A 25,315-nucleotide genomic window follows, 5' to 3' on the forward strand; every position below is an offset into this window, starting at 1 on the left:
GCATAAAGAGCAAAGAGGGATGCAGAAAGAGGAGGCAAGAGAAGTGCAGAAAGAAGCAAGAGAGGTACAGAAAGAGGCAAGAGATGTGCAGAAAAAGGGGAAAGGGGTGCAGAAAGATGCAAGAGTGGTGCAGAAAGAAGCAAGATAAGTGCAGAAAGAGGAAAGAGAGGTGTCAAAAGAGGCAAATGAACTGCATAAAAAGCAAGAGAGGTGTAGAGAGAGAGAGAAGAGGGGTGCACAAAGAAGGGAGGTACAGAAAGTGGAAGAGATGTGTAGAAAAGGAAGAAAAGTGCAGAAAGAAGCGAGAGATACAAAAATAAATAAGAGGTGCAGAAAGAAGCAAGGGAAGTGCAGAAAGAAGCAAGCAAAGTGTGGAAAAGGGCAATATAAGTGCAAAAAAGGCAAGAGAGATGCAGAAAGAGGAAAGGGAGGTGCAGAAAGAGGGAAGAGTGTTCATAAAGAGGCAAGAAAAGTACAGAAAGAAGCAACAGATATGCAAAAAGGGGCAAAAGAGGTGCAAAAGAAAGGAGCAAGAGAGATGCAGAGAGAGGCAAGAGAGGTGCAGAAAGAAGCAAGATTGGTTTGCGCACTATTAGTACCAATTTAGCACCCACATTTAGCAATAAGTAACAGGTGGCCATGCTAGGTTTGCAGAGGGACTTCCACCACACTGTAAAATTTGTTGCTGCATTTTTGGTAACGTTTGAGCCATTTGCGCTAGAAACAAGTTTTTTTAGTTCAAATCTACACACTATGCAGCAGATGATGGACTATGTGGTAAAGACGCAAAAATGGGTACAGCTGAATAGTCACATAATTCCAGTGGCCCTGCTCATAACTTGACTACGTCCAGTAGTGCTCCTCAGTGGTTCCTGCTTTTGGTTTAGCTTCTATGGAAACAAGGAAGACTAAACCTGAGGTTACCACTCCACAACACAGACTACCATACCACATAATTACTCTGCATAACACATAATCCCACTCTACATTATTCCTATACACTACACACCACATACTTTCTATCTACACAATTCCACTACACACAACGTACATCCACTTCACTCCAAAAACATTTACAATGGCAATAGCTCTAACTCTCGCAAATGTGAGACCTATTACATTGCAAATGCTTCTTTAAATAGTAGTCTCATTTGCAGAGTGGTGGAGAAAGAAGGCTGGGCCTCCAAATAGAGCTCAGGAATTCTGCTGCGTAGTACTTACAGGAGGTACCAGGAGGGCTTCTTGGCCCCCAAAGTCCCTCATGAGTAAAGTTGACATCAGCCTACAACCAGTAGTGTGCCAGGAGGCACTATCTTTAAAAAAAAAAATATTAAAACGGGGGAGGCAGAGTTTCCCCTCTCCCAGCCCATTTTTGGCCCCTGGTACCCCATCCCCGGGGGCATTGCCATAATGTTGGGGACCGTGGGGGGAACACCAATGCCCTCGCAGTCCCAGCCTGTACCCTGCCTCCTGCAGGAGTTGGCATTGCTTTTGGGCAAAGGGAGATGGTGACATTCAGCTCCCTTGGTCCAAAATCAATTCTGCTTTGCGCATGGAAGCGAGAGCAGTTTTCCTGCTCTCGCTTCCATAAAGCAAAGCTGTAGTTTGCTATGGCAGGGTGGGAGCAGTGCTCCTTTCCGGCCATAGCAAACTGCAATGTCCCGGGGTGGGTACCCAGGGCATTGCTGCATCCGGCCCTGGGGGGTGGTGGTCCTCAGGGCCATGGAAGTCTCCTCCATCACACCTAAAGCCCTGGGGAGGTGGTGGTCCCCAGGGCTGGGGGGCCGCTACATACCCCCCGTATTCTAATTACTCAATGCCCCAGGCAGGTGGTGGTCCCCAGGGCAGAGCGGGGGGCGACCCCACTTCGTTTTAATAATTGAAGCCAACATGGCCCCCGCATTTCATATCTCAATGCCCCGGGGAGGTGCTGGTCCCTGGGGCAGTGTGGGGGGGAAGGAGCCTCACACACCTTTTATATTTCAAAAAAAGTCCCAGGGAGATGGCAGTCTTCAGGGCTGTGGGGGTTTGGGGCCCCCGCATTTAAATTTGAAATCCCTAGGGAGGTGGCAGTCCACGGGCAGCATGGTGGGTGGGAGTCCGCCACACATTTCTTGTTTTATAAAAAAGCACCGGGGAGGTGGTGGTCCCCGGGGCCCCAGGGGGCCTGCAGGGCCCCGGCTATATAATTAAACATTGCCCACGGGACTTGGTGCACCCAGGAGCTTAAAACACACAAAGCACAGAGCCCGCACTTTGTTTTTAAAAAAAGTTTTCTGCAGAATTTACGAACCCTACCCGAATCCCACTGGTAAAACAAAATGGTTTTTTTGGCCCTCGGGGGTCCCTGTGTGACCCCCTGAGCAGGCCTAGGGGGTCAGGGTGTTTCTATCCTGCCCCCTTTTCTTGTTTTTTTTTTGTACCTTTTTCTAGTGACTCGGTTCAACCGAGTCACAAGTTGGCTGTCAACACTTCCTGGTTTGAAGTGTTGACAGGCAATCAGAATCAAGCTCACACTCGGGAGGGTTAGCGGATCCACAGTAGTCACCAGATACTAATATTTTTTTAAATATTAATTTCTCGGGAACTACTGAACGGATTTACAGCATTTAAAGCAAAGGGTGCAACCAGGACAAAGATCTCCCTCTCTACCAAATATGGCATATTTCCGTCTAGCAGTTCGGGCTGTAGCACGACAAAAGTTTCCTCTGGAAATTAACATGGAGAAAATGAGTTGTGAGGCCCACTTTTTTCTCACCCCCCGCTTGATGAATCACCCCAAAACTTTCAAGAGAGGAGCTGACCTGAGCAGGGCATTTGTTTTAAAAATTTCGCAAAGATTCGTCAAACGACGCTAAAGATATTGGCAAAAGAAAAAACACTTTTTAAATAGAAACAAGGTCCTAACTATAACTACCTACTGGCGACCTACATACATGCACACCTTTCAGGCAGCGATAAAACTGTAAAGATAATGCTTGTGATTTTGTTCCCACTAGAAAGAGATCAGACTTTTGTGTAGTGGCAGTTTTGACACCCTAAAATAGCACATTGGGCGTGCCGCAAGAACAGATCTGTATTTTATGTAATTCAATAAATCAATTAGGGATTTGTAAAGCACACTACTTTCCTATGAGGGTCTCAAGGCACTGGAGGTGGGCAGCTCCGTTAGGGTAATTCGAAGAGCCAGGTCTTGAGGTTCCTCCTGAATTGGTGCAGTGTTGGGCTCTGTCTGAGGTAAATGGGGAGTTCATTACAGGCCTTGGCTGTGAGGTAGAAGGATCTCCCACATGCTCTGGTCTTGTAGAAGCGTGGGACTACGGCTAGGGAGAGGTCGACTGAGCAGAGGCTTGGAATGAGATTCGGTCGTTGAGGTATTGGGGTCAGGAGTTGTGGAGCGTCTTTTAGGTGCATGTGAGCAGCTTGAAAGTTATTCTACTTTTGACAGGAAGCCAGTGGAGGTCATGTAGGTGTTAGGTGATGTGGTTGTGCCATGGGATATCGAGGATTAGTCTGCCTGCGGTGTTCTATTGATTCCGGCGTAGAGGGCATTGCTGTAGTCTAGTCTTCTGGTGATGAGTGCATGAATGATGGTTTTCCTGGAGTTGAGGGGATCTACTTGAATGTCTTGCAAGAATACAGAGGGTGTTGAAGCATGCAGAGGAGACAGCATTGATTTGGTGATTCATGGTGAGTGATGAGTCCAGTATGATGCAGAGGTTGTGTGCATGGTCCGTTGAGGTGGGTGGGTTTCCGAGGATGGAGGGCCACCAGGTGTCATCCCATGCAGAGGGGTTGGAGCAGAGGGTGAAAACTTCTCTGTTCTCAGAGAATTGCTAAGTGGATAACAGAGTGGATTAGTAAAGACAGTCATTAAAACACTTTTAAACAAATGAAATGTATGTGGGAGAGGGGCTATGAAGAGATGAAGGTCACGTTTTCTGGGTGGTAGTGAGGGAATCCAGGGATTTTTCACTACTCTTGAGAGGGCGAAGGTGTCCAACCCGATTCCGGTGGGCTGGACTGACCATCTGCTGGTGGAAGTCTCCTGTCCCATTGATGATCTGCCATTCAAATCGGTGGATAGGCTGATCTTTAAAAGGCAGTGGCACAAGCTTAAACTTGAGGAGTTTTATAGGTTACTGGAGAAGGAACCCCTGAGCTCTATTTTGAATGTGGAACAAGGTTACGAACTGTTTTGCAAATGGATTTCGGATGTCCTCGACTCCCTTATACCAATGCGCTGGTCAAAATGTCATACTAAAGTACCGAGCCCGTGGTATAACGACTCTCTTGCCGAGCTTAAAAAAATCTACCGGAAAGCTGAGAGGGAATGGAGGAAGGCTTACGATCTTAGTCTGAAGTCCTCCTATTTTGCCAAACTTAAGATCTATCACAGGGCAATTTGCAGAACTCGTGCCGCATTCTATGCTCAGGAATTCCAAACCAGTACCAACCCCTCAAAACTAATTTTCAAGGTCCTCAAAGACGTTTTGAATAAAAGGGCCACCTCGGCAGAAATCTGCACCGACGCCCATTGTAAAAGTCTGGCATCCTTCTTTTTAGAGAAAGTGCAGACTATCTACCGAGGATTTGACCTGTCGCTGCCCGACTCAGAGCCAGTTGGCTCTAACTCCCTGGCTGTGGAGATTCTGTCCTCCTTGCCGGACCTGTCTATGGAGGCTTTTGACATGCTGAGCCTCAGGATCAAATCTGGCTCTCCGTTGGATCCGCTGAAGCCTGATCAAATCAGGATTTTTCCCCCCTGGTGTCGTGCTCCGATACTCTCCTTGGTTAATTTGTCGCTATCTTCTGGAACGGTCCCCTCCTCGTGGAAGCAGGCGGTAGTCACCCCTGTTCTGAAGAAGGCAAATTCAGACCCGCTCCTGCCTGAGAACTACCGCCCCATATCCCTTCTTCCCTGGATAGCCAAAGTCATTGAGACTCACGTAAATTCCATCTTATCTGACCATCTTTCTCGTAACCATATTCTGGACCCGAGTCAGAATGGCTTCCGGTCGGGACACAGTACCGAGACCGCTTTGCTCTATATGACCGAGCACCTACGTGGGGTGCTCGAGTCTGGGCGAACGGCGGCGCTCCTTTTATTAGATCTGAGCGCCGCATTCGATACTGTGTCCCACCGTGTCCTAATTTGGCGCCTAGAGGAAGCTGGCATAGCGGGGACTGCTCTTCAGTGGTTCTGCTCTTTCCTCTACGGTCAGTCCTTTAAAGTGGCTATACCACCTGGCCATTCCACTTTCCATCCTTTGGATCTGGGGGTTCCTCAGGGCTCCTCGTTGAGCCCAACCTTGTTCAACCTCTACGTGAAACCGCTAGCTGCGATCGTCAAACAATGGGGCTTGACGATGACCTCATATGCTGACGATACGCAGCTGGCGGTGACACTGAGCGGAGACCCTGAGGTGGATGCCCCTAGATTGCGAGCAGGACTAGTGGCCGTAGCAAATTGGTTAAGAACCAATTGCTTACAACTGAACGCCAAAAAAACTGAAGTTATGGTGTTGGGGAAACATGCAGAGCTTTGGGGAGATCAGTGGTGGCCGCCTGAATTGGGCGTCACTCCCGTTCCAGTTTCCGAGGTAAAGAATTTAGGAATTTGGATGGATCCGGCTCTTACTTTTATGAGTCTCACGAAGAAGGTTGCAGCCACCTGCTACGGTATTTTGCGAGGCTTAAGACCGGTCCTCAAGTTTTTTGATCCTTCCACCCGGCAGCTCGTGGTTCAAGCCACGGTTCTATCTCGGCTGGACTACGGCAGCGCGCTGCTGTTGGGGATAAACCAGGCTGAGGCATCCAGGCTTCAAATGGTACAGAATGCTGCAGCTCGGGCCATTGTCAGCCTTCCTAAACATTGTTCTGTGTCCAGCACTATTTCTGCCCTTCATTGGCTGCCGGTTAGGCAAAGAATTAAGTTCAAGTCGCTATGTTTGGCCTTTAAAATCATGAAGCTTTCTTCGCCGCCAGCACTTGCGAACTTGCTCATCCCCTATATCCCGTTGAGGTCTTTGAGATCGGAGGCTCTTCATCTTGTGGTCTGCCCCCGTTTTAAACTTAGCAGGATGGGTGGCCGCTCCTATCGAGTGCTTGCCGCTGGTCTGTGGAATGCTCTCCCGGTGCACATCCGTGCTCTGAATAATCTTACCGTTTTTAGACGTGCTATTAAAACTCTCCTGTTTTCTGTACTTGGTTAGTTGTCCTCTTTCTTTCTCTTCGTGTTATGTTTTAGTACCTGTTCAAGCGCCAGGACGCCCCTTCGCTGGGGCAGCTGTGCGCTTTATAAAAAATTAATAACATAACATAACATAACATGTCATTACAATGTATATTTGTAAAGAACACGTACACCCGAGCGCATCTTGGCACTGAATAACAGATGTTTATTGGAGGTCATTGGAGGGGGCACCAAAATAATTGTCACACTGGGTGCCACTTGCGCTAAAGGCTGTGAGTATGGGCATGAGGCAAGGTGAAGTAATACCGTGTATTTGTTAGTCTTTTTTAATGTCTTTGGAGAGCCTGCTGAGATTGGAAAGGCAAGGTAAGGCGAGATTTTCGATTCTAGCACACATCACTCACTCACGCACGCCTACCCACATTTTCAAACCAACAGCCTATCTGCCTTCTATGTAAGATAGTGTTTTAGAAGGAAGATTTTAGGCACTACCAGAAATGGCGTATCGTTGGATGAATGTTGCCTAGGTCCTAAATCTGGTTATGGAGGCCAGTTCTGAGGCAGAATCAGATACTGAGACTGCAGATACTGAGACAACATCTGAGGGAGAGGAAAATGGAGCAGAATCAGGGAGTGGTTTTTCAATTGATGCAGTTCCATTCGACGACGTATCTTCCAGCGATTCTGAGACAATTGTGCTGTCCCATTGTAAGCACAGTTCAGTGGGGCAACAGTAGCAGGTTAGGTCAGCCCAGAAAGAAGTTGATGGAGCAGGGGAGAAACAAACATTTGTGTACCCCCTACGATATTGTTTCCTCATAATTTTTATAATATTAATTATTTGAAGGATGTAAACTAATCAACAAAATGCACAATATATTAGACACTACACATGGGAAAATTAACTGCTATTTGCAAAAATCTAATTTCTTAATAAATCATGAGTCGAACTAATATAGAACTGTGATAATGTAGATATAAAAGAGTGAACAAATGTATTTGTGATTAAATATAACAAAATTGTATTGTGGCAAATGAATGCAGATGGTAAGTAAAATTGCGTATATGTTGCTTTGCTGGGTAACAATTAACATGGGTAATTAGAATGGTGGGAGGTAAACAGAAGGGCTTATTTACTATGTCTAATTTCCGTTATGTTTGTTTTCATATTAGTTCCCATTATGGCCTGATCGGTCTAGTCTGAAAAGTGGCTGTTAAAACACGATGGTGGAAATGAAATTAAAGATGATCCCAACGCATGCGTAAAAAGAGAGGATGCTCAGTCACAAGTGTATGGCCTATGCCCGGAGCAAGAGATGTCAAGGCAAGCCTGGCCTGCAAACGGGAGGTGTGCCAAAGTTGCCTGCATTAAAAAACCCTGGGAAAGAATGGACATTGAAACCTGAATGCAAGTAACTGTTGCAAGATGCTGAACAAGTACAAATGTGAATAATTGATGAAGTCATGAGAAACTGTGGTATGAATTTCACTTTTACGAACTGGTTTGAGCAAGGAGGACATGAGGTAATCATCGCCACCCCTCAAGTGGACCAATGAGAGATGAGTGTAGCCCCTAAAAGTTTCAATTTTGGGTTTAGATTGTTAGTGAAAGGGTATAAAATAGCTTGTGTAAATGATCTCGGCATGGCTGTCATTTTCGCACCACAACATGTTGTCGGTTGGGACAATTTTTCTAATGGTGCAAAAGGCTGACATTTTTGGACTTTGATGGGGAAAAGAAACTAGATCTGTTGCGGAGATTCTGTGTCAGGAGGGAGACATCGAGGAGGTTAGAGAGACAGTCAGCTTGTGAACTTATTCTATGTTCTGCAGTTCTATTATCCCCCTATGGCCAAAGGGTAATGAATACTTTTCATTTTCGTTACTTAAAATGAAGTGTTTTATAATGTACTTGTTTAATAAATTCTTCGCAATATAAAATTCTCTCTTAATGAATCTAAATAAAATTCAATAAAATATAAACTCGAGTCTGTGTTTATTAAAGTAAAGTCATGACGATCAAATGTTAAAAATTATGAGAATATTGTTATTGAGCTGGACTTAATCGCCATCAACTGATTCCTACTAGTTGGTCCATAGACCAAATAGCGGAGTACCTTGATGTTGTTCTTATGACTGTTGGGCATTTAGAATCCTAATTTATATAATGTATGAAGGTACTGTATAAGTTAATAAGGTAACCCGCATGTCTTGCAGCTCGTCTACTTGCCACTGAGTCAAGGGCAGTGTGTGTGTGTGTGTGTGTGTGTGTGTGACTCGCGGTGCTATGGGCCCCACCGATAAGTAAAATAAAGAGGTTGCTCCTGGTTTGGTGCTATAGATAGAGGGTTTTGTGTTAGACCCATCACAGGCACATGCAGTGACAAGTGCAGACAGAGTGCTCTCTTGGCAGCCTCACAATTTATTTCAACCCCAAATTCCGCCTTCTACTGGCTATGCTCGATGTGAAGTCAATACGACTAATTTTTTACAAACTGACTATGTTCATCTCTTTTTGGTTGTTTGCTTCCTTGAAGAAACTGTGCAGTAAATTTGCGTGCCAAGCAATTTCTGAGGGAGCATTAAGGCACTCTCTGGCCTCATTCTAGGGCACACAAGTGGACTCCCTCTTCATTAGGGGATTTGAAGTTATTTTTGGGCCTTATGCTCAAAATTGGGGTAGCACATTAAACCAACTTCGCTGTCCTACTGGTCTACTTGCACGCTTTGGGTAACCCCCATCTTCGCACCATACATGAGGAGATATCATTTTTTGCCATTGCAGTGCATGCTGATTTTCATTTACAACTCTGCTGCATTGGCCCGGGACCATCGAGACAGGTTGTTCAAAATTCGGCCTGTCATGGAAAAATTGTCTGCCAAGTTTCTGGAGTTTTATACTCCTGGAAAGAATATAGCCATGGATGAGGCCTTGATCCTGTATGTAGGGTAGCTGCTGTTCAGGTTGTACGCTACGAGCAAATGAGCTTGCTATGTCATCAAGCTGTACATGCTGTGTGAGAGCTCAACTGGCTATGTATACAGCTTGAGAGTGTATACAGGGGAGGACTCAACTCTAAACTCTAAACCTTGTAGGTTGCCATACCCACACTAGGGGTCAAAGGAAAGATTGTATGGGAAATTGTCCAGCCACTCCTTCACAAAGGTTATAACTTTTATGTGGACAATTTCTATATGGGAGTGGAGCTGCTCAGTGAACTCTACAAAGCTGGCACTGGGGCATGTGGTACGATTCGTTGTTGTCACAAAGGATTCCTGCAGGAGCTTGTTTGCAAGAAGCTCAAAGAATCCCAGAGCACTGCATTGCGTTTCAATGAACTGCTCGCAGTCAAGTTCTCAGACAGTTGTGATGTGTACAGGCTCACTGCAATTAATTATGAGAGCACTTCCCCAGTCACGGTTTAGGATCAGATGGCCGAAGTCCACAAGCCTACCTGTATACTTGATTACAACAAGTACATGGGCGTGGTGCACATTTACGACCAGGGTCTTCAGCCATACAATGTGAGTTGTAATACTCGCACTTAGGATAAGAAACTTTTTTCCCAACTGATCTAGATGGCAACATACAATGTTTGGTATTTATCATCAGGCTCATGTCTTTACTTGACTTTCAGTTGTCTGTGATTGAAAGTGTCACTGGTACAGAAGAAGCAGCCTCCACTGCATGTGTTCTGGAGAACATGGCAAAGCTGCAGGAGTGAAACTTCTCTTATAACATTTCTGCAACACCCAAAAATGTCATTGTTGTAAAGTGTGGAATGAGGCTTGAGAGTTGTGTTTACTGTACCCAGTGTCATTCTGAGCCAGCCTTGAGTTTCCTCCTTGCTTTACATTGTATCATACTAAAGCAAAGCACTGGGAAATTAACTGAAGTGGAGGTGCCATTATGTAAACCTTTCATTGCTATGAATGGATACCTACTGTCTGTGGGCTACTACTTTGCTATGCAAGCAGACACAGAATGTTGATTCCTTTACTTCAGGATATGATGAACTTATCAACACCTTAATTTGCTCTCAGAACGTGATAGGTGTTCTGTTCACTGGTAGACAAGTGCATTGTAGTCCCCACACTGCACATACTGGTGGACAGAATATATATGCCATGTTGTCACGGAGTACCCTGTTTGGCAAAATGTTAAAGCCTTGACTGGATGTTAAAGTTCTAGCAAGGGAACTTATGTATACTACACAAGGACTACTCTGATTGCAACGAGAACCGTAGTAAGCATATTAAGGCAAGCAAATATCCAATAGGACTTATTCACCAACATTTCTACTTGCTTTGAAAGTGTGCGAACTCAATTAGTAACTTGTATCATAACTATGTTATTGAAAAGGGGTACAGAACACAATGTCTTGTATGATGAAAGTTTCCCTTCACCCAAGCCCCGAACTTTGCTCAAAACGAAAGACGACTGAAACATTTCCTCATTTGTGTGGGTTCCCAAAGCAAAGTCAGCCTAAAAACATATTAAAAATAATTGTGCTTATCAACTTGGTGCCCCCCTTCAAAAACCAGGTTGTTTTGTGATAGATGATTTAGGTGTCTCCACAATACTTTTTTGGGTGCTTCCCTTTTGCCCGTACTTGGACCACCCACACAAGTGAGTTAGCATTTTTAGCAGGAGTCATGGGGGAACTTGGGGTGGACATTTGTGCCAGCCAATGATCCCACAACTTTACCTCACATAAATGTGAGGAAAATGTAATTCTTGTAGCAAAATTTGAGGTGTGCAGGGGATTCTGGTAAGGAAAATATTGGGAAATCCATGCAAGCTACACCTCCATAGACTTCCTTGGATGTCTAGTTTTCAGAAATGATTTGGTAGATTTCCCTAGATCCCTAGATACCCGCCGAGCCAAGGATCAAAAACGCAGGTGACTCCCTCAAAAAAACAGATATTTTGTGATCGATAATTTTGAAGTCTCCACAGTATGGTTTGGAACCTTTCCTGTTTTGGGCACTAGGCCTACCCACACAAGTAAGGTAACATTTTTATTGGGAGACTTGGGTAAATGCTGAGTGGATGGAAGTTTGTGTCTCCCCACAGATTCTAGAACTTTCTGTCAAGAAATGTTATCAAAATGTGTTTTTGTTGACAAAGTAAAAGGTTTGCAAAGGATTCTGGGTAACAGAACCTGATCAGAGTCATACAAGCCTCCGATCCTAGATTCCCTTGGGTGTCTAGTTTGTAAAAATGTATAGGTTTCCTAGGTTTCCCTAGGTGCCAGCTGAGGGTCCAAAATCCAAGTTAGAAACATTGCAAAAAAAGGGTCAGGTTGCACTGGAAAAGTGTGATGTATCCACTTTGTGTTTTGGACCACTTTCTTTCATGGGCACTGGGCCTACCCACACAAGTGAGGTACCATTTTGTATCAGGTAGACTAGGGAAAATGTGGGATGGTGGACGTGTGTGGCTCAACCAGAGATTCCAGAACTTTCTTTCACAGAAATGTGAGGAATTTCTTCTTCTTTTTTTTTTTTTACAAAGAGGTCCATTAGGATGGCGGATGGACAAAGTCCGTCCGCCATCCTGTCGGGGGCCGGTACCGTCCGCCACAAGGGCGGAGGAACCGTGCCCCCAATTAGGATGCATCCGCCACAGTGGCGGGTGCATCCGCATTTTTTGCATTGCGGCGGACGGTGCTTCAAGCACCGGCCGCCGCAATGCAAAAAATGCATGTTGCACATTTCAATGCACAACATGACAGGCACCGCGCAGTGCCTGTCATGGTGTACATTGAAATGCTGGGAGGTACCATAGGTACCCCCCCATGTGCAACCCCCCTTCACCCTGGGGGCCAGCAACGGGCCCCCAAAGCAAAGACCATATGCCTTTCCGTGGCGGCATTGCCGCCATGGAAAGGCATTCCTCATAGGCCATCCTAATATGGCTGACGGTGTCTGATAGACACCACCACCATATCAGGCCTTTTCTGCCGCGGTCTCAAGCCGACCGCGGCGGAAAAGCGGCGGACGGTCTTCCCCTCTGCCACGGTCCCCCCCCGCCATCGTAATATGGCGGGGGAAGAAAGGGAAGAAAGGTGGCGGACTGGCAGGGATGGCGGACGGATCGCCACTGCCTGCATGGCTGTGGCGATTCGTCCTCCATCCTAATGGACCCCAAAGTTTGAGGTTTGCAAGGGATTTTAGATAACAGATCCTGGTGAGAGTCCCACAATTCACCACATCCTGAATTTTCCTTGGTGTCTAGTTTTAAAAATAAGCATGTTTACTAGATTTCAGTAGGTGCCAAACTCCACAGCTAGGCACATTGCTAAAAAACGGTCAGTTTTCACTGGAAAAATGTGTTGTGCCCATGTAGAGTTTTGGGAAATTTCCTGTCATGGACGCTAGGCCTAACCACACAAGTACTGTTCCTTTTTTATCAGAAGACTTGGGGAAATGCAGGGTTTGTGGAAGTTTGTGGCTCCTCACAGATTTCAGAACTTTCCATCACAGAAATTTGAGTAAAATTTGTTGTTCTGACAAAGTTTGAGGTTTGCAAGCGATTCTGGGCAACAGAACCTGCTGAGAGCCACACAAGTCACCCCATCCTCGAATCCCCTGGGTGTCTAGATTTAATAAATTTACAAGTTTACTAGATTTCCCTCAGTGCCGGCTAAGCTAGGGTACAACATTCCACAGCTAGACACATTGCAAAAAAAGGGCCAGTTTTCCATGGAAAAATGTGATTTGTCCAAGTTGCGTTTTGGGTAGTTTCCTGTTGCAGGCCCCAGGTCTACCCAAACAGGAGAAGTACAATTTTTATTGCAAGACTTAAGGGGAACACAGATTAGTAGAACACGTTTTTTTACCAATTGACTTCTTTAATGTATTTCTGACTTACAAATGTAAGACAGTGTGTAAAAAAGAAGTGATTTTGTACAAAGCCGTATAATTCCCATGCTATCAATGGAATCCACAAGTTCGGAGATGTGAAAGTAACCACTGTTTCTACACTCCATATGTTGTTCCCATTTCGGTAATACTTAGCTTTCCTTGATACCTATTTTCCTTTCTTTATATTTTACCAAATGAATTGCTGTATACCCGGTACACAATGAAAAACGCTTAGAAGGCACAACTCTGTAATTTCATTTTCATTTCATTTTCAATCTTTATTTCGACCATTTGGTCATAAAAGATGCACAATACACTTATACAAATATCATTACGGGTAAAATATTACATATATAAAAAAGTCTGTACAGGGTTAAACAACTTTGCAATAAATTTAAAAAGATGTTTAAACACTACCCAACATTTTTTAAAAGACGATTTCGTGTATACCACACATTAGAAAAAAACTTAGAGAGTGCGAAAACAGTTGGGCCAGTAACATCAGTTTTTAAAATCCTGTACATTGGTGCATATTCCCTGCCACCCATGTTTCTTATCAATGGAAGCAGCCAATACTTTCTGGCTGCCCTATAGGCTGGGCAAAAAAAGACAACATGCAGGTCATTTTCCTCCCGGTCCTCGCACACAGGGCAGTGCTTTACCGGAGCAGCCGACGACCACAGACTGGTGAAAGACCGGAAGGGTAATGTGCCGTACCGCCACTGGAGATACAATTTTCTGGCAAGTATGGGATAAATAGGATCCAGGGCCTTTTCAAGCATATAAGTATCCTTGCTTTGCAGGAACACAGCTGTTAGGGACCCATCTGACTGGGCAGCTATGGCCCCTGCCAATTTGTGTTCATGATATAAAATCGCAAGGGACTTCTTAGAAATATTAGGTGCTGCCGTGGCCGGGTCTGTCCATAAGTCAGGGAGCTCCAAGTCCATGCAAGTGGCTTGAATGTTTTTAACCCAAGGGACACTAAGCACCTTCGGGTGTTTCAATAGTTCGACCAGTTCTGCCCTATAATCCGTGAGATCAGTACTGCTCCATAGCCTGCGCCAAAAGGCTAAGGGTCTCAAGCCTATCTCATCCGCTAATGGTCGTAGTCCTAAATCAAGCCTCAATGGAAGAAGCGGTGTGCTCGGGGGAAGAGCAGCCACCTTTCTTATGAACTTATTTTCTGTAAGAGAGAGACTATGACAAGGTGTGTGCCCCCACAATTCGGCCCCGTACATAATTGCTCCCCTCGCCTGGGCCTTATAAATCTGAATTAAGGAGCCCAATGGCCGGTATGTCGAGCCAATCATTATACGTGCAATGCCTCCAGTAGATTGCACGAGTTTAAGATTTGCCCTACTCTGGTGGGATCCCCAGGTCATAGTTTCGTTGAGGGTCACACCCAGATATTCGAAGGTGGCCACTCTCTCGAGCCGCGCAGTTCCCAGTTGGGGATTCTGGCGCAGTTTATTGGTCGGATTTAAAACCATAAATTTGGTTTTAGTGGCATTAATTTCTAACCCTCTGTCAAGGCAGAATGCAGTGAAGGAGTCAAGTATCCTTTGGATACCCATAGGGGTTTTTGAAAGCAGCAGGGTGTCATCCGCAAACATAATTGCGGGCACCCTACGGCCATTTAGTTTAGGGGCGTCGGTGTAATCAGTGGCATTGAGATGGGCGATTACCCCGTTGACAAAAAGGCAGAACAGGGTCGGCACCAGCACACAACCCTGTCTTACCCCTCGGTCAACGGGGAACCTATCAGTCAACTCCCCCGACCTCCCGCACCTCACTCGGGCATAATTACCATGATGGAGCCTCTGCAAGATTGACAGGATGTCTGGGGGGACGCCCATCTCTGCCAAGACGCTCCAGAGTTTCCCCCTGGGGACCAGGTCGAAAGCGGCCCGTAAGTCCACAAAAATTGTGTACAGACTGCCGCCGTCGAACTTTGCTGTCTTCCAATAAATTAAGTTCAATCTAAATACCTGGTCCACTGTGGATACCCCCTTCCTAAACCCCGCCTGATAGGGACTGAGGGCTCCCACCTCCTCTATCCAGTCCTGCAGCCTGTTCAACAAGACCCTGCCAAACAGTTTCTGGGGGACGTCAATCAAACTAATTGGCCTGTAGTTGGCTGGAAGAAGAGGGGATCCCTTTTTGAAAATAGGGACCACCTCTGCCCCCAGCCAAGTACCAGGGATTTCCATCCCACCAAGAACACTGTTGAAAAGGGCCACAAAATAAGGCGCCCAGACGATGGGCTCCTGTTTGAAGAGGTCCCCCGGTAGGCTATCTAGTCCCGGCGCCTTTGCAGAAGCCAGGCCCGAGATAGCGGCAATGACCTCGCCCAGCGTAATTGCCTCCCCTTGGTAGCCCGACCCCGCCACCTCGATAGATGGAGGGAGTTCTCCTTGCTCAGAACTATAGAGCGACTGGAAATGGGCCTGCCAAACCCCAGGATCTATATTTGGCTCCAGGGCCGATTGTAAATTCCCTGACCCCCCGTTCACTACCCTCCAGAACAACCGTTGGTTTTGGAGTGCCAAAGCCTTTGTGAGCTCCTCCCACTGATTTTCTTCCCATTCTATTTTGGCCTGGCTGAGGAGCCTTTTATATGCTTGCCTGCTATGTTTCAGGCATTCTCCTCCTACCCCCTCCTTGACAACTTTGAGAAGTTCTGATTTAGCCTGTCTACATGCTCGATTGTACCACAATGCTTTGCCACTGGGCCTTGCTCTGGTCTTACGCGGACTACTAGTGAAGTGTAGTGCCGCCATTTTTGTGAGGTCCTCATGGGCCTTAAAAACTCTGGTCTGGGAGTCTATATCATTTCCCTTAATGTCAGAACTCCCCACGACTTCCAGAATAGGGACAATCTCAGCATATAGTAGGGGAAGTTTGTCCTTGGTTGCAACCATATTTTCCCACCTAATTCTTCTCCTACTGCTATCAAGGTGGAGTACGGGTTTATTCCATTCTACTGTAGGCCCCAAGGCCAAAGGGCCTGGGTGCACCAGGTCAAGCTCCAGGGCATTGTGGTCGCTCTCATTCCTTTCCACCACCCTAAAGTCCCGGATTGTAGCCCACCTCGTTAGTTGGACCATGACATAGTCCAAACGCGACTCTCTCCCCCGTCTATTGTAGGTGGTTTTACTTGGAGTATCGGATTTCATCCGCCCATTACAGGCTCTGATTCCGAACCTTAGGGTAAGAGCAGTAATTTGAAGCGCTAGTGGGGACCAAGCTTTCGCGGGGGATGTTTCCACCGCAGGAACTGCCCACCTTGCATCTTCTTCCACTGCGAGCCCTTCCGCAAGACCAGGTAATGGCTCAAAATGGGAGTTAAAGTCACCACCCACCACGTAATATGAATCATTCGGCAGTTCGGTTAAAAGGCTCGAAAGTTCATCAATGGTTGGTGATTCCTTTGCCCTTCCCATCGGCCTAGAATAGAGATTAATCAGCACAAGTTTAACATTATTTGGCCAGATTAACAAGACCACAAGTATATCTTCAGAATTGAACATTCGTCGGGTGGCCACACATCCCAAATGAGAAGCTACCCAGGTCGTAAGCCCACCAGACGGGCGGCCTTTGCCTTCCCACCGTGCTGGAATGGAAAATGCTGCATAGCCTTGATGCCCATAGTCCTCTCGTGCCCAAGTTTCCTGGAACATGCAGATGTCTCCCGTTTTAATATAATCTTCCCAGTCTGGCTCACCCAGTTTGTTGGCCAGACCCGCAATGTTCCAGCAGATTAACTTCAACTGGTCAGACGCCACAACGGCCAGGTCTGAGGGAAGAGGCCATCAGATCCTGGTACCCCTTCCATCGGGGTGCCTAAGACAGGAACTGCGATAGAAAAAGATGGCTCAGAATGGCTGAGCAAGCCGTTGACCATTGCCAGAGAGTCCTGTGCACTTCCCTCAGCTGTGTCCTCGTTAAACAAAGGTAGGTGGGAAGGGCCACAGATTTCAATTTCGGAGACCCCTTGATCATCCGCCAAGCCAGAACCTAAACCAATTTTTGGAATAGAGAGTTTCAAAAGTCTGCTGGCCCCGTTATCCCAGGTATCTAGCTTATGAGCAGCAAGTCAATCAACCCCATCCAGGGCACTCAAACAATTGAAACGATTGAAATGAGAATACGGTGTTTCTGGCACTTGGAAGTGCTGACGTTGACTGTGGTCCTTGCGACTGCGTCTATGATCCACCCTTGTCCATTCATCATGCATTGGGACCCTATGCATGCGAATAGGGGGGAAGAAAAAGGAAACTGGCAAGGTCTGGATGGTAGAATCCAGGGATCTATTAACGCCTTCGCAGATATGCAGCACTGTACCCTGATCTTTAAAAGTTACCAGAACACAGTCCCCTATTATTGATTTTCTGGTCTTCCCTAACCATGGGACCCTTCTAACCATAATAATCTCATTATTTAAATAAGGTGGTAGTGGTCGGTTCCAATTGAGCCATTTAATAACCTTTTTCTTAAGGGATAAATAATCTTCACTTTCCCCTGATCGTAAGTGGGGGGCGCCTGCTAAGACTACTGTGAGGCTATTGGCTTCAGGCGGGAGATCTGGCCTCCTTGGTCTAGGGGGAGGCCCAACCGGAGAGTGTGGGGTACCTTTACCGGTTTCCTGGCCTCTTTCCTTGTGCTCTATCTCTGTTCTTTGGGGAGGGCAATCTGATAGTTGCTCTAGCCCGTTAACTTGATTGTGGTGCTGTGCCTGGAATTTGATAGCCATAAGTGGCTGCAAGGGAGGGGCAGAGGGCGCATGCTGGGGCAAGGCTATATTAGCCGATTTTAGAACTCCTGCTTCCCAATGGTCCCCAGCCGAGAGCTTAGATCCCACTTGCTTACTTACTATGGTGCTCAAAGTAGTAAGAGATGTTTCTAGTGAAGTGAGCCTGCTCTCCACTTTTTCTAAACTAACGCTAATGGGCTGCAGGAGGGAACGAAATAGAATTTCAATGCTATCTAGGGATAGGGGTGGGGGGATTTTGGTTGAAACATTGACCTCTAGGTTCGTGTTAGTAACCTCCTGGGTAGGGTTCTGAACCTTTGCTGGAGGGATAGTGGGGACTTTCTCACCCACCTTCCCTAGAAGGAATGGCTTGGTATGTTTCTTGCCAAAATCAAGATAAGATAATTTAGGTTTCCCCCCACCCCCTATTGATTTCCTAATGCGTTTACTGGGCGGAGGCCTATGCACCTCAACAGCAACAATAGATTTTAACTTGCTCTTCTTGGCCATTTGTAAAGGAGAGTGTTGAGCTACAGGGTTAACCGGAGTGACGGATTGAGTATCCGCCACCAGGACCGGTTGTTTTCCCGATGCCAACCCTGAGGGACAGGGGATTTCCCTGAGTAGGAGGGGAAAGTCCTCAAGGGTCAGGGGAATTGGGCTATCAAGGAGCGTACAGTCCTCTTGAGAGATTGGGTAGGGAACAATATCTGTCAAAGATCTAGTTTTCATAGATTCAATGGAGCGCCTACGCTCCGCCCTACGCTTTTCTAGTGATGTCTCTTTGGCCACCTCTCCCTTAGAAGGTTTAAAATAATTGTCCAATGTCCCAGTACTGGACGCTCCCTCCCTTGATGGGGTTTCACATACTGTTGGCGAGGGCATGACCTAGATCAAAGTTTCAGCACGATTTTAGGGAATGGGCCCGGCCCGGCCTCCTTCGGCCCCGGACGGCCACAGACGGTCCCGCCCTTGTCCCGGGCTTCTCCCGGCGCCCTCCCGCGCAGCGGGTCAGGTGCCTCCTTTTGAAGGTTACACCGAGGGGGCGTGGCCGGCAGGGAGAGGAGCCCAGCTGGAAACGGGCGCGCGGAGACTCCTGGACACTGGAGTCCTCCGCTCTACCCTCGCAGCCCTGCCGGTGTCGGTGTTGCAGAAGTTGGCCCTGGGTTAAGCTGAAGCCGCAAACCACGAAGCGGGACCCGCGGAGCGGGTCCGGCGAGGCGTGGTGTCTCAAGGAAGGCTGGGTCCGAGGTTTGAGAAACAGGTGCGGAGAGTGCAGCGTTTAAACAGGGAATCCACCAGGCAAGCCCTTCTCAGCCCTTTATATCTTGCTGTGTTGGGGGCGGGGCCGGCAGGGAGAGGAGCCCAGCTGGAAACGGGCGCGCGGACACTCCTGGACACTGGAGTCCTCCGCTCTACCCTCGCAGCCCTGCCGGTGTCGGTGTTGCAGAAGTTGGCCCTGGGTTAAGCTGAAGCCGCAAACCACGAAGCGGGACCCGCGGAGCGGGTCCGGCGAGGCGTGGTGTCTCAAGGAAGGCTGGGTCCGAGGTTTGGGAAACAGGTGCGGAGAGTGCAGCGTTTAAACAGGGAATCCACCAGGCAAGCCCTTCTCAGCCCGTTATATCTTGCTGTGTTGGGGGCGGGGCCGGCAGGGAGAGGAGCCCAGCTGGAAACGGGCGCGCGGAGACTCCTGGACACTGGAGTCCTCCGCTCTACCCTCGCAGCCCTGCCGGTGTCGGTGTTGCAGAAGTTGGCCCTGGGTTAAGCTGAAGCCGCAAACCACGAAGCGGGACCCGCGGAGCGGGTCCGGCGAGGCGTGGTCTCTCAAGGAAGGCTGGGTCCGAGGTTTGGGAAACAGGTGCGGAGAGTGCAGCGTTTAAACAGGGAATCCACCAGGCAAGCCCTTCTCAGCCCGTTATATCTTGCTGTGTTGGGGGCGGGGCCGGCAGGGAGAGGATCCCAGCTGGAAACGGGCGCGCGGAGACTCCTGGACACTGGAGTCCTCCGCTCTACCCTCGCAGCCCTGCCGGTGTCGGTGTTGCAGAAGTTGCCCCTGGGTTAAGCTGAAGCCGCGCCCCTGGGTTAAGCTGAAGCCGCCCCTGGGTTAAGCTGAAGCCGTGCCCCTGGGTTAAGCTGAAGCCGGCCCCTGGGTTAAGCTGAAGCCACAACTCTGTAATTGGCTCTGGGCACTTTGGGTTCTTGGTGAACATCCAAGTCCTTTAAATGGCCATAATAAGAAGGGTCTATCAGACATAACAGTATATTGCTGTTAAAAATATTCCATACGTAGAAGAAGTTCCGGTGAAAACACAGGCACAAATATCTGTTTTTTTTCAACTCAACTTCAATATATATTTTTTTCAACTGTTATTTTCTATAGGGAAACCTTGAAGGATCTACACAAATAACCTCTTGCTTGCTGGGTGGCCTCCAGTTAAGGGGTTAAGACACACAAAGTCACTATGGTTGGCCTTTAATGGTGGAAGGGTAGAGAGCAATGCATTGCTAGGCCAAATGCAGTGCAGCATCACTGTGTGCAAGGGAAGGGTTTCATGGGGTTGTGGGGGTGTGTACATGCTACTCCCATGGTTCTTAAGGTAGGTCAAGTATCCCAGCACTGACATCTGTGGTTTACCATGGACATTTGCATGTGTCAGTGTAAGGCATGTCTTCTATGTCATTACCTACCTAGGAAGGACCAACTACTCCACAATTAGACCCACAATCAGCCACTTCACACATGTAGAAGGAGCACATAACGTGGAGCATCTACAAATAGACATCACATTGGAGCCTTCGGCAAACAGAGTAAAGGACCACAAGGTCCAGAGAGCTCTGCGGCAAAGAGGCGGCACTTGGCAATCATCTTTTTTCTCCTCACCTGCAGCCTCCAGCAACACTTTATAGTGCGTGGACAGTCTCTATTGTGCTGGAGCATTCCGCAAATAGAGTCAAGGACTCAGTGGTCCAGGAAGCTCTGGGAGCAAATAGGTAGCTCTTGGCAATCATTTTACTTGCCTCACCTGCAGCCTCCAACAATACTATATAGCCTGTGGACACTCCCTCTGGTGTGACCCATGCCTGGGCAAATCCCAGGCCAAAGGTAGGCCTGTCGTGTGCCCGTCATCACCAGGAAGAGGAAGGGCAGGGTCATTCCCCAGGGCCTCCATTTCGAATCTCTCAAGTCCTCTGTTGGTAAGCCCTTGGCTCATTCTGTTTCATAGATTTCCCTGGGACACCGCCTAATATACACAGTACATGTCACCTAAAGCAAAGTAGCGAGCTAAGAAGCAGATATCTGTTTCAAGCTCTGCTCATGACTTTAGTTTCCCTCACCTGTCTGGCTTGATTATCGACTTCATATCCTTTTAGGATCACTGACAGAATGTTGGCAATCAAAATATCGAGCTGACAGAATATCGCTGACAAAATATCGACTATTAGAATATCGAATTCCTATCTACAAACAGGTAAGTACAAAAATATCGAATCATAAATATCGTTGTAAATTATATAGTTTGCAAACATATTTAATTTTTTTAATCTCCTAAAATTAATGTAAAATTAATGAAATAATAACTATAGGTAAAAAATACTTAAAAATAAATAAATAACCTTAACATTAATAAATCATACATGTAAGTAAAAACAGACATGCATTTTTATTTTTATGACAAATATATTAACTTAATAATATTAAAAAGTAATTACTATTTTAATAATTAAATGTTAGAAACATAATTTTAAATATAATTACTTATCTAGATATGTAAAAAAAAACAATGATATAAATATAAAAATAAATTATCTATAATAGGTGTTTTTTTATTTTTATATTTTACACTACATTTAATATAACAATACTAAAAAATTGCAAAGCGTAAAAGATAATATTTCTATTTCCACTCCAACAAGTGGTACAGTAGGAAAAATGTTGGATAGCGGGTAAATAAAAATTACTATTCCCACTCCAGCAAGTGGAACAGTAGGGAAAGCATTGAATAGCGGGAGGGTAAAATGTAATATTCCCGCTCCAGCGAATGCAACAGTAGGAAAAGAGTTGGATAGTGGGAGGGTAAAAATTACTATTCCTTCTCCAATGAGTGCAACAATAGGGAAAGCGTTGGATAGCGGGAGGGTAAAAATTGCTATTACCACTCCAGTGAGTGTAACAGTAGTGAAAGCATTGGATAGCGGGAGAGCACAATGTACTATTCCCACTCCAACAAGTGCAACAGTAGGGAAAGCGTTGGGTAGCAGGAGGGTAAAAATTACTATTCCCACTCTAGCGAGTGCAACAGTAGGGAAAGCGTTGGATAGAGGGAGGGATGAAAGTGCTATTTCCACTCCAGCGAGGGCAAAAGTAGGGAAAGCGTTGGATAGCGTGAGGGTAAAATTTACTATGCCTACTCCAGCAAGTGCAACAGTAGGGAAAGCGTTGGATAGCAGAAGGGTAAAAATGAATATAACCCACTCGAGGGACTGCAACAGTAGGTAAAGCGTTGGATAGCTGGAGGGTAAAAATCACTATTCCCACTCCAGTGAGTGCAGCAGTAGGGAAAGCTTTGGATAGCGGGAGGGTAAAAATCACTAATCCCACTTCAGCGAGTGCAACAGTAGGGAAAGCGTTGGATAGCGGGAGGGTAAAAATTACTAATCCCACTTCAGCAAGTGCAACAGTAGGGAAAGCGTTGGATAGCGGGAGGGTAAAAATTACTATTCCCACTCCAGTGAGTGCAACAGTAGGGAAATGGTGGGATAGCGGGAGGGTAAAAATCACTATTCCCACTCCAGTGAGTACAACAGTAGGGAAAGTATTGAATAGTCGAAGGGTAAAAATTGTTATTCCCACTCCAGTGAGTACAACAGTAGGGAAAGTGTTGGATAGCGGGAGGGTAAAAATTGCTATTCCCACTCTAGCGAGTGCAACAGTAGGAAAGCGTCGGATAGCGGGAGGGTAAAAATAGCCATTTCCACTCCGGCGAGTGCAACAATAGGGAAAGCGTTGGATAGCGGGAGGGTACAAATCGCTATTCCCACTCCAGCGAGTGCAACAATAGGGAAAGCGTTGGATAGCGGGAGGGTAAAATTTACTATTCCTACTCCAGCGAGTGCAACAGTAGGGAAAGCATTGGATAGCTGTAGGGTAAAAATCACTATTCTCACTCCAGCGAGTGCAACAGTAGGGAAAGCGTTGGATAGCGGGAGGGTAAAAATTACTAATCCCACTTCAGCGAGCGCAACAGTAGGGACAGCATTGGATAGCGGGAGGGTAAAAATTACTAATCCCACTTCAGCGAGTACAACAGTAGGGAAAGCGTTGGATAGCAGGAGGGTAAAAATTACTATTCCCACTCATTTGAGTGCAACAGTAGGGAAAGCGTTGGATAGCGGGAGGGTAAAAATTACTATTCCTACTCCAGTGAGTGCAACAGTAGGGAAAGCATTGGATAGCGAAGGGTAAAAATCACTATTCCCACTCCAGTGAGTGCAACAGTAGGGAAAGTGTTGGATAGCGGAAGGGTAAAATTGCTATTTCTACTCCAGCGACTGCAACAGTAGGAAAAGTGTTGGATAGCGGGATGTAAAAATCGCCATTTTCACTCCAGCGAGTGCAACAATAGGGAAATCGTTGGATAGCGGGAGGGTAACATTTTCTATTCCCACTCCAGCGAGTGCAACAGTAGGGATATTGTTGGATAGTGGGAGGGTAAAATTGACTATTCCTACTCGAGGGAGTGCAACAGTAGGGAAAGCGTTGGATAGAAGAAGGGTAAAAATGACTATAACCCACTCGAGGGAGTGCAACAGTAGGGAAAGTGTTGGATAGCTGGAAGGTAAAAATCACTATTCCCACTCCAGCGAGTGCAGCAGTAGGGAAATCGTTGGATAGCGGGAGGGTAATCAATCAATCGATCACTCGGCATATTTATAGAGCGTGCTACTCACCCGTGAGGGTCTCAAGGCACTGAGAGGGGGGGGGTGCTGCTACTGCTCGAAAAGCCAGGTCTTGAGGTGTTTCCTGAAGGTGAGATGGTCCTGGGTCATTCGTAGGTGTGCGGGGAGGGAGTTCCACGTCTTGGCTGCCAGGTAGGAGAACGATCATCCTCCGGCGGTGGCTCTGCGGATCCGTGGGATGATGGCGAGGGCGAGGCCGGCGGACCGGAGCTGGCGGGTGGGAGTGTAGAACGAGAGGCGGTTGTTGAGGAATTCGGGGCCCATGTCGTGGAGCGCTTTGTGTGCGTGGGTGAGGAGCCTGAATGTGATCCTCTTGTTGACGGGGAGCCAGTGCAGGCCTCTTAGGTGGGCGGATATGTGTCTGTGGCGAGGGACGTCGAGGATGAGTCGTGCGGACGCGTTCTGTATGCGTTGTAGTCGTTTCTGAAGTTTGGCGGTGGTTCCTGCGTATAGGGCATTTCCGTAGTCCAGTCGGCTGGTGACGAGGGCCTGGGTGACGGTTTTTCTGGTTTCGGTGGGGATCTACCTGAAGATTTTTCGGAGCATGCGCAGGGTGTTGAAGCAAGAGGACGAGACGGCGTTGACTTGCTTGGTCATCGTGAGGGAGGAGTCCAGGATGAATCCTAGTTTTCGTGCGTGGTCCGAGGGTGTCGGTGCGGAGCCCAGTGCTGAGGGCCACCAGGAGTCGTCCCAGGCAGATGGGGAGTTTCTGAGGATGAGGACCTCCGTCTTGTCTGAGTTCAGTTTCAGGCGGCTGAGCTTCATCCATTCTGCAACGTCTTTCATTCCTTCCTGGAGGTTGGTGTTGGCGGCGGCTGGGTCTTTGGTGAGGGAGAGTATCAGCTGGGTGTCGTAGGCGTAGGAGATGATGTTGATGTTGTGTTTGCGTGCGATGGCAGCGAGGGGGCTCATGTAGATGTTGAAGAGGGTTGGGCTGAGCGAGGAGCCTTGGGGTACGGCGCAGATGATCTCGGTGGCCTGTGATCAGAAGGGAGGGAAGCGAACTCTCTGGGTTCTGTCGGAGCGGAACGAGGCCATCCAGTCCAGGTCCTTTCCTTGGATCCCAGTGTTGAAGAGGCGGGTTATTAGGGTGCGGTGTCATACGGTATCGAAGGCTGCCGAGAGGTCCAGGAGGATGAGGGCGGTTGTTTCTCCGTTGTCCATCAGGGTCCTGATGTCGTCGGTGGCTGCGATGAGCGCAGTCTCGGTGCTGTGGTTGGCTGGAAATCCGGACTGGGAGGGATCGAGCGAGTTGTTTATTGACGGTCTTCTCGATGACTTTGGCCGGGAAGGGAAGAAGAGAGATGGGGCGTAAGTTCTTGAGGTCTTTGGGGTCCGCTGTGCGTTTCTTCAGAAGGGCGTTGATTTCTGCGTGCTTCCAGCTCTCCGGGAAGGTGGCTGACGTGAAGGAGCTGTTTATGACGTTCCGGAGATGGGGTGCGATGATGGTGTCGGCTTTGTTGAAGATTTGATGGGGGCATGGGTCTGAGGGGGAGCCGGAGTGGATGGAATTCATGATGTTGGTGGTGTCTTCA

Source organism: Lissotriton helveticus, chromosome 1_1 (genome assembly GCF_964261635.1).
Source record: "Lissotriton helveticus chromosome 1_1, aLisHel1.1, whole genome shotgun sequence".
Classification (NCBI taxonomy): Eukaryota; Metazoa; Chordata; class Amphibia; order Caudata; family Salamandridae; genus Lissotriton; species Lissotriton helveticus.